The sequence below is a fragment of the Lineus longissimus genome, chromosome 5 (genome assembly GCF_910592395.1).
Source record: "Lineus longissimus chromosome 5, tnLinLong1.2, whole genome shotgun sequence".
Lineage (NCBI taxonomy): Eukaryota > Metazoa > Nemertea > Pilidiophora > Heteronemertea > Lineidae > Lineus > Lineus longissimus.
The window spans coordinates 5806917-5816780 of record NC_088312.1 but is presented as its reverse complement, the minus strand read 5'-3'; the positions used below and the strand labels follow the sequence as shown (position 1 = coordinate 5816780).

The 9864-nt window shown below is 40.9% G+C and overlaps 2 long non-coding RNA genes across 2 annotated transcripts; both read right to left on the bottom strand.

Annotated features, from left to right (window-relative positions):
- Positions 1-1355: 1355 nt before the first annotated feature.
- On the bottom strand, positions 1356-6657 carry LOC135488098 (uncharacterized). Its single transcript, XR_010446925.1, has 6 exons — positions 6536-6657; positions 5502-6172; positions 5058-5214; positions 4534-4752; positions 3945-4153; positions 1356-3496 (listed from the first exon to the last, which is right to left on the bottom strand). It is a non-coding gene; the product is annotated as an uncharacterized LOC135488098 (long non-coding RNA).
- Positions 6658-7182: 525 nt separating this feature from the next.
- Positions 7183-8580, bottom strand: LOC135487580 (uncharacterized). Its single transcript, XR_010446873.1, has 3 exons — positions 8500-8580; positions 7868-7986; positions 7183-7297 (listed from the first exon to the last, which is right to left on the bottom strand). It is a non-coding gene; the product is annotated as an uncharacterized LOC135487580 (long non-coding RNA).
- Positions 8581-9864: the final 1284 nt, after the last annotated feature.

The following is a 9864-nucleotide window of genomic DNA, read 5'->3' as shown; positions in this document are numbered from 1 at the left end:
GTTCCACTTTTTACCGCTAGACAGCACCACTGTCCCCTTCGCCAATTTACTATGAAATTAAGCATGTCCTTTGACTACTTTTTCAGGCCATAACTTCAGCTTTGAGAAATAGGCGATTGTGACAACAGACTGGAAGCTAGGACCTCTCTTAGACAAAAACCACTAAGCTACTTGACAGTATCAGCTTGCGCTTGATTTGAGTTTGTAGGACTAGGAGACTTGTTAGTGCACCTCTGCCTGAAATTGACAGGACAGATCCGAGACAACTTGAACTGTCATTAGTTCCGTGACGAATTAAATAATTCGTTTTGCATAGTACTATCACCACTGCCATCCCAATGACACATATTCTGGTGCTGCAAGATTGTGATCTCTCCCGACCAAGCCTGTGGTCATTACTACTCTGCAAAATGGGCAGAGGCTAGTATGCAAGACTGTGTCAATGCTTTTTAGCCAGAGGTTGAAGGGGGCAAATATCGCCATAAAGGTTAAATACTCTCCCAAACAATGAAAATTCCTACAAAAAAATATATTCCCACGGTCCGAGCCAAATGGGCTGCAAGGGTTAATAAACCACCTTGTACCCAGGATCCAAAAATGAATTGCAGGTGTAATGTATAAAGACATTTTTCACTTTTTCCTAGGAGCAAGGTTTCCTTTAACCCTCTCATCCCATTTGGCTCCGACCCTGGGAATATTTCATTTTTGAAAAATGTCTGCCTTTGGAAATGGATATACCATTTTTCTTGCACAATTAAACCCCCCTGTGTGGAACCACTGCCTATCAATTGTACTTCATAAGGATGTGCCTTTTTCTCACATCTTCGGAGTACAGAGGCAAATGGAGATTACGGTGTCGCTCAATACAGCATTAATCAACAGACAGTATAGTAGGTACCACCAGCCCAGATGGGGTCAACACCAATTTGGAGTGCAACAGGCCCAATGTTAATGGACGCAGAGCAACTGGTGTTCAGCTCTTATGGACGGTTGCTCATTGCCGAGACAATGTCACAACCCAAAACTAATCTACTGACAGGCGTCAACCACAGGTTGCAACATTGTCCCAGTTGCACCACCAGAGAAAGATTCATTCACGAGATTAATCCTGCTGGGACTCCATGCAAAGGCATTAGGCCCAACTTCGAAGTAGTTTGAAGACGCCTATCTATGCATAAATAATAAAGGATTGCAAGTTACAACACGAGGTGCTCTCAAGATTCTTGAGCGGCTGCCCACTTTTTTTCAAAGCTCTGGCAGTTCTGCCTATTCACCTTATTTCATCTCTTCTGCACGTCCAATCCTGTTATGTCATGCCAGAGTAAAATAAAGCAAAAAACCAAATGGCACTCGCACAAATGAACAATATTTATTCCAATACCTAAATATACAAACAATGCACAACCTTAAATCACATACAGCACTAGAACTTCCGTTATATGCCTCATTGTATAATAGAATCACAGAGGCCATCCCCAAATAAGACGGTCTCCAGTCCACGCCACTGAATGTGTTGTGAAACAAGCAATGCTAATTTATAAATGACACAAAAGAGTAAACAGTTTGAAGGAATGCCACATAACTATGAGGTATTTTCCCTCTGGACTGGTGACAATCAAGACTGGCCTGATGTTCTCAACATTACTGGTGCCTGATTTACCCAAAGTTCAACAGTTTCAAAGAGTTAAAAACTAAAAACAACTACATGTATAAGCTACAGTGGCTGCAATACCAAGACGTCGGTTCCTCGCTTGAGAAGGAACTTCACTGCTCATTCACATCGGTCTTTTTATCCTTTAACAGTGAAAACTAACACTACTGTTCTTTCTGCCCACGAGATGTGAGGTAAAACGAGCAATACTAATTTATAAATGCAACCAACACTACCAAGCAACACTAATTTACAATTGACATGGAAGAGTATACAGTTTGAGGGAAAGCCACATAACTATTAGATAATTGCCCTCTGTACTGGTGACAATCAGACTGGCCTGAAATTCTCATAATCGACCACTCCTCAGTGGAAATGAATCCAACAAAAAATGGGGTCATTGTATACAGTGGTACTGTATTACCCCGATGAGAAGCACTTTACTGATGTCCCCCACTCTCAACTAAGATATTTGTGCGTGTACCGGTTTGACTACGGGCTGAAGTTGACGATGTACTCCTGACGGAGCCATTGGGTGCTTCGCCCGCTCATTGACCGAGGCATGGTGACCTGGAGACAGTGACCGGATTAGCACTAGCTGGTCGAAGGACACTTCACAGGGCGTCAATTCGCAACTTCTCATCATTTTTAAGGCACGACCCATTCACGTGGACCAAGGCTTACCCGTCAACCTACTCCTTACGTAGCGTGGGGTACCAACCCACCGCAGATTCAGGAGTGTGCAATGGTTTCCGAATATCCTACACCCAATTGTGCTGCCCATTCGCAATAGGTTTAACCACCGTCATGCGCCCCTGACATCGCCATCTCTCAGACGGTAACAGGAAATGGTGCAATCTGGCTGCAAATTTTTCCCAGAGGGGTGGGATAATGATTATTTCAGACCGATCAAAGTGTCACAAGTTCAGAGCGAAATCACCTGACAGTTATATGGAGTTACACCAAAATGCAGACTCTTCATTTCATTTGTAAATCAGTGTCGATTATTTATCAAGTTCAGTGGACCTAGTCCAACAGACTCAAGGTTATTGCGACTAACCCAATGGATTTTAACTCTTTGAGATCGCATTATTTTTTCTGTCGCAATACCAGGATGTGATTTTTCTTCAAAAACACTATTTTCAACAATTAAAAAAAAATCAATCAATCATCAAAGCTACTTGCATTATATATCTTCTGAAAGGACTTTCTGAGTACTTTTCTTTGCTACCTAGCATTCTTTGCTACATAGCATTCCAATTTAGGTAAAACACCTCATTTACAGTATTTTTTAAAAGAAATATAGTTTTCACCCCTCACCGAATTCCAAAATAATTGGCAGAACTAGACATTCAACTATGATGATTTTATCACATTCAGTGGACCGAGTCCAACAGTCTCGAGGTTAAATGCGACTAACCCCATGGATTTTAATAACTGGAAAAAACTACATCTAGGTCACTACACTACTTAAGCTACAATGGCTGCAATACCAAGACATTGGTTCCTTGCTTGAGAAGGACCTTCAGTGGCTTCACTGCCGATTCTCATCTGTGTCTGTATCCTTCACCAGTGAAAACTAACACTCAAACTAATTAACAAGTAATCCAACTATACAGTCTTTCTCTGCATCCAGGATGAAATGTTTTCAAGGCTACCTTAAGAGTAAGCCATAGTCCTGAGCAATTTAAGTATAACATCTAAACCTTTTGATTGACAATTACAAAGTCATTCTTAGCTGAAAAAGTCAGTCTTCAGGTATTTTCGGTGCTACACAGTTCTTCTTGACATTCTCCATGTCTTGCATGTTCTGTATCATCTGAGGATGTAACGCGTAAATCAAAGCTGAAATAATGATAAGGACTGAATTTGAGTAAAAGAAAAAGATGTTCAGCACAGTTTTCTGTCAAGTGATTTCAATGATCTCCTCTTGCACTCATTTAACTGTGGCGTTTCCCACGGCCACGTTTAACCCAAGTACGCTGTAAAGCCAAGTGGTCTATACAGGATTGATGAATCACTAGAGCCTCTCTCGATTAGGGACAATGACTTGTATCCAAATTGGCCGGTCTTGTCAAATATGCTCTACTATTCATTCTTAAACTTTTAATTAAAGAGAGCCACTAAAAGATGACAATTAAATAATTGTGGAAATTGCAATATATGATGGGATGATATCATCAAACTTAAGATCTTTGGCAAGGACTGGAAATGCTGTCACACCATCCTTGAATTCTACTGCTTTCCATTATCCCAGCAAAGAAACTGTGGACACCCTTGATCATGTACAAACCATAGATGATAGACGTCTTTTCCACTCCAAATGGAAGGGGCCCTATCGTGTTCAGCTGATCCATATGAAATGCACAGTTCTTCGGAGACAAAGACATTTGAACTTGCAACTCTTAGTTGACATGATCCTTGTCTATAACCCAGCTTGTTTACGTGAGATGTCACAGCACTTTACCAGCCTCAATTACCAGTGGTTTTCACGTTGAGGTGCTGAAAATCCGACAATAGTTCATTTGATTTTGACGATTTCTTCTACAAAGACAGAGTTTTTAGTAATAGCCACCATGAAAGGCCTCCGGCTTACTAAGAGGGGGTTGTCAAATGCACAAGGACATCATCGTACGATGATCGCAGTTCTCTCTCGAACCTTATCCGCCAGGAACTTGCTAGCACTACAGACTAACAACTATTCAGAATGTGAAGTTTTCTGTTATAGGAACACAATAGGACAACACTTGACCTGAGTGCTATGACTAAAATCATATTATAAACTTTTTGACTTATTATTCTCGTCATTCTGGACATACGTGCTTTCTTTCTGATAGGCTACTGTTTAATCTATCATGCACAGATTCACATGGCATACAAACCTTGTATTCTTAAGATTGCTTGTTCTTGCAACGACATTGTAGATTCCTTCATCATTTTTCTCCAGTCAGATTTTGCTGCGGTCACATGATCAGTGAAATCTTGTTAGTGGTGTTGGTAATGGCAACCCTCAGCATGTGGACTGATCTTGGCTTGATTACCAGGGGGACGATGGTGCGGTAGCTGTTCTCTTTTCCAGTCTTTGCCATCAGATGGAGGAGCTGGAAAGGACCACAATTTACACAAATAAACAATGACATGGAACGGTCTACTGGCTTTTCCACACGTAGATTAAATCATCTGCCAAAGAAGACACTGGGCAAAAAAGAAGCTGTTTTAGCAACAAGTACCATAGTATTATTTTATCATACTGTTCGTGAAATTTTACTCGGATTAATTGAAAAGGAGAGAAAGTCAGCACGAGCCTATAAGAACCCACTACTCTTGACCAAATGAAGGACAAGATACTCAAATGCTTTTAACAGCTTTCCAACCAGCATAGGAAAATGGAGACCACTTTTCTTACCAGAAATATTAGCGCCGTCAAAAGTTTACTGATTCCCTCTTTGATCAAGATCTGTGCGGTTGTGCACATGGGTTATGCATAGACCTTGATGTAATGGACCCATGTTTCTCAAAATATGGTGCATCTCCCCATCTCATCTTTCTCGAAACAATGCAGGCTGAAAAATAATTCAACAATTAGAACGCATAAATTTGTAACCAGTTATTGACAATTCTTGGTGTGATTTCCTTTTTCTCTGACCTCTTGAATTGTTTATCCTCCCCTCCCGAAGTTTTCAATTTCTAAAGATTAACCCTCGGCCAGTGTGATACAACATCAAATTCTATTAACTGCAAGGAAATATCACCCTTGTCAAAAACCCAATTTTTAATCTTTTAAAAACACTCTTGCTGGTGGCGTTGACAATATTGGTGGGGGAATTTTTTTTTAAATATTGGTGCGAACCTAGGTCTCGTTCAAAGCAGATGTTCCAAATGTGAGGTTCGAAGTGCATCATTGCTAAGCGATGGTTTCACCAGGCCCCTCTTGTTTTGTCCCTGTCCTCAGATCATGAAACCATGCTGAAACAGAAATAGACCTATCACAAATCAGTAAGCCATTACACAGTCATAAACTTTCTCCAACTTTGACATCTTGGTCGCATTCATCCTTTCATCCAGTGGCTCTTCTCATCACAGCACATTTGCCTAAGTGAGGCAGCTACCTTGTAGATATGTGGCAAGGCATCCTGTCACAGACTCGTCCTCGCCCTCAGTGGCCTATTGTGATGTTGTCAATTCCTGTAAATGCAATATGGTGTCAACTTTTGGTTGTCCTTAAATTGGCCAATCGCAAATTTTTGTTCCTGTGCAGGCATCCATCAATGTCACAGGTCCAATGACTGGCATCTGTTTCAGCAGCTCTCTCTTTGCCTCAGATCACAGGCAAGGAATCATTTCAAGCTGTATATTTAAAGGGGAGCTGGGAGGCACACCAGTCGCCAACCCCTTTTTGACAGTTTGTCAGTGGATACTTAGCCATGTAACCAAACCGTGTCGTCTTTTCCTACAGTAATATGATGCCGGGTCTCTCTTGGACAACCTCGGTTACATCCATGCCCCTGATCTTGAAATAGGCTGAAAAAGAATTCGAAACATTGAATTGTCACAAAGGTATTTGAAGACTATCACACAAGATTCTTTGACATCACGCTGAAGCATGTTGCCTTAAGCTGACCAATTCTAACCATCTGATCATTTTAAGGTGGTGCAGCTGATATAGGCCACGTTGAAAGCAGAAGTTTCTTTCGGGGACACCATAGTTTCCTCTCACATTACATCACAAATCGCGTGTTAAGAAGAGTGTCCTAATTGAAGCTAAGTTATGAACTCAATATTTTCATTTTCGTATTGGGACATGTCAAAGGTGAAGACATATGTTCTATTCATCATGAAGGTGAACAAGTTTTCTGTGAGCACCAATATACAAATTATAACTACCGAGAACCTCTTTACTTTACAGACAGTCGTCCACTCTTAACATCTCGGGCCACTATTCAAGCCTATGTCCTTGTTTTTCACCATGCTCATGCATGTAGGGAACCAGTCTTCAATCATGATCCTGCAGAAGACAAATTTAATTTAAATTGCAAAGCCAAATTTGGACGTGTAGAAGATAAACATTCAGACCAAGATTATGACAGGTGAAGACACAAATTCCCTCAAGGTTGTGACTCCTGAAACGTCTTACATTCATGGTTGCTAAACAAGACCCAGTCCAGGATTGGGAGAGTTGAAGATATAAATTCCCTTAAGGTTGTGACTCCTGAAACATCTTACATGTTTATTACCTACACCAGACATTGGTCTTTTGAATAGAGTGCGGCATCATCCACAGGACCATCGGTGAAGCAGAGCAAAGAAATCTTGCCTGCTTAAGAACCACAAGTAAGAAGGATAACGGCCACATTGGGAAAGATGGGCCTTTCTTTCAGTCGGGAGAAGACCAAAAGAAATGAAGATGCATTGTGGCCTTATGTTCCACAATGGATGAGGAGCATGGTCTGTCCATAAACTTGGGTGAAGACATTCACATACTGCTAAGTTCACGGAGTTTTCAATGCTTAACTTTGTAATACCCTTCCAGAGATGCCTGGCTCCCTTTTCTCCCCAAACAGTTGTCCACAGTGCAGCTTGGCGCAACCATCCTGGCCAGTTGTTCTTTTCAACCCTGTTTTCGCATGTTCGTCTTCAATGTTGATCCTGCAGAAATAAACAATTTTGTTGATTACAAGGACAATAAAATTGGCTCCAACAGATCACAGAGTAACAGCCAGAGTCCAGCCAAAGCAAGGGATACTGCCCCCCCCCCCCCCCAAAAAGTTGAATATGGCCCAGTAAACCTGCTTGATGTCAATGACCAAAGATTTATTTAAAACGCTTGGGACAAATCAGTCTTGTGATTTCTACCTCAAAATCAAAGGAATCAACCAATAGACCATATGCAAAAAAATTTCGGCCATCTTTTCACAGGCAGCATAAGTCTACCATGACATAAAAGTCATGTTTTAAATCAAATCATCACCAAAAGCTTTCAAAATATCATGAACATTGAAAGGCATGGACAACTTCAAATTGCCCGAATAAGCTTGTATATTTTTACTTTTATGCAATGGTAAACAAACCTTTCCTGTGAAAAGGGTTGCTTCAAAATGGCCGAAATTCATTTTCGCAGGGTGCCTGCGCTATTCAAGGTTACATGCCATCAACTTCTTCGCCTCAAAATGGACCGAAAAACAGAAAACAACAGAAATGCGGATTCTAATAACTCACCAAAGGCCATTCTGCTGTCAATTTCTGCACTGTTTACTCAATCAATTCACCAATTCCTCGGACAAATTCATGAAAAACAAAGTCATGAAGTGGGGACATTGTAAATCCCCGAATTCAACCTAAAAACCAAAAAGAAAGACTTATAATGACGAATAACAAGTTCTGTTCACTAGTTTTTAAGTTTCATGCAGGCAAACAGTAGTCTAATTCGTGTTCATTGTTTACAAATAATCACGAGTGTGCATCAAAGCATGCGAAGCAATGTATTCTCCTATCCTGAACACAGCGTCCACGAGGTTCTGTTTACAATTTCCGTGTTCAAAATCCCTTCCATCGCACACATATTTTTTCACAATATTTGTTTCTAGAAAAGTAGAATTTCACATAGAACTCAAAAAGTAGTATTATTGATGCTTATTGACAAGGATGTTGACGGATTTTGATCGGTTTTCGCGACTGATTTTCTCGATGCATTGAAGCCATTTTGCGCATTGCCAAATTTTGCGCAAAACATCCCGCCAACTTCTCCAACGGCAAACAAGTGAACACGTTGACTTAAATCAAAGTAAATGCAATCCACATGATCACGAGATCATAAAGAAGAAATTGGACATAACCTTTCTCTTACTTACTCAAAAAAAGCTGTCTTTGAGGACAAAAATTAACCACAAAATATCAAAATTTGCGAAATGTCCATCGTCTGCAGATACGGGGCTTCCATCATGGTTGAAACGGGCGCCGAAATTACCCGAAATATCACGAAATATTACGGACTCGTTCAAAACATTTTTTGCGGGGTGTCGGTCATCAAATCAATCCTCAAATACGTGTTAGGCTTCACAAACCGGGCAATTCATAGTCCTTAAACTAACAATCTTACAGAAAAAACTTTACATTATCTTTGAAGATAAAGGCTGCAATGACCACGTTTTTTAGTTTTGAGAGATTTTTCACTTTTCTCCCTCACTGTAGGGCGGGTCCATTTTCTGAGCAGAAACGGCCAAGAGCCGTCTCGGCTTTCTGCTCCAACGTGCAAGTCCGCCAGATCACAATAGGAGACATCCTATAAAAATGGCCCAGCACATGGCATGGCAGTGATCATTAGATTGACAATTCACTTTTTTTTTATGACATAGGTGAGTGCTGTTTGTCACAGCCAGTGTCTTCGGGATTTTGTTTTATTCTCTGGCAAGGTATTGATATATTCGGGCCTCGAAGACACTGGTTGAGACTGGAGGGAATCACATTCGCTGGAAAAATAAGTCATTGAATGTCTCATTCGGGTAAAAAAGCAACGAATGCCTGGGAGCATTACAGATGGACAAAACAATCACAAGATATAGCCAATCCCAAGATATATTCTACCATGGGGAATGTCGTTGTGAGCAAGCCAGGGAATCATATCACAAGAAATCACATTCGCTCATCAGATGACGACAATGACACATTCAGGTCAGAAATTGGGGAAACGGAACACTCCCTATGTACCTAGGAACTATGAGGACCCTCATCTTCTCTGCCTTCATTGATGTGCCCTTTGTCACAACTAGTGTCTTGGTGACCATCACCGCTACACCTGAGCAATTTCAAAGGCAGTCATGGTCTCCAAAGACAAAGGTTGCGACTGCAGCACACAGAGTATCTTTGCTACGACTTCTCTCCGACATGTCTCTGTATCTAGGGGTAACAGGGACAATGACACAATCTTTGGTGAGGTAATCATTCCCTTATAAGATTGACCTAGCTATTACAGGGATAGCAGCACAACCAGCTCATGTATTTGGTACCAGGGAGAAGGACACTCTCTTTGTCAAGATAATCCAGTGTGTATACGATCTGACCTAGTAGATATAGCAGGAATATCTTTGCTACGACTTTGAAAAAGACAACGGACACAATACAAAGTTTGAAACTACTAAAAACCTAGTTGTACTAAGGACAACTTTCAAACAGATATTTTGACTGAGGACGAAGTTTTCAACCCAGACTGAGCAAAA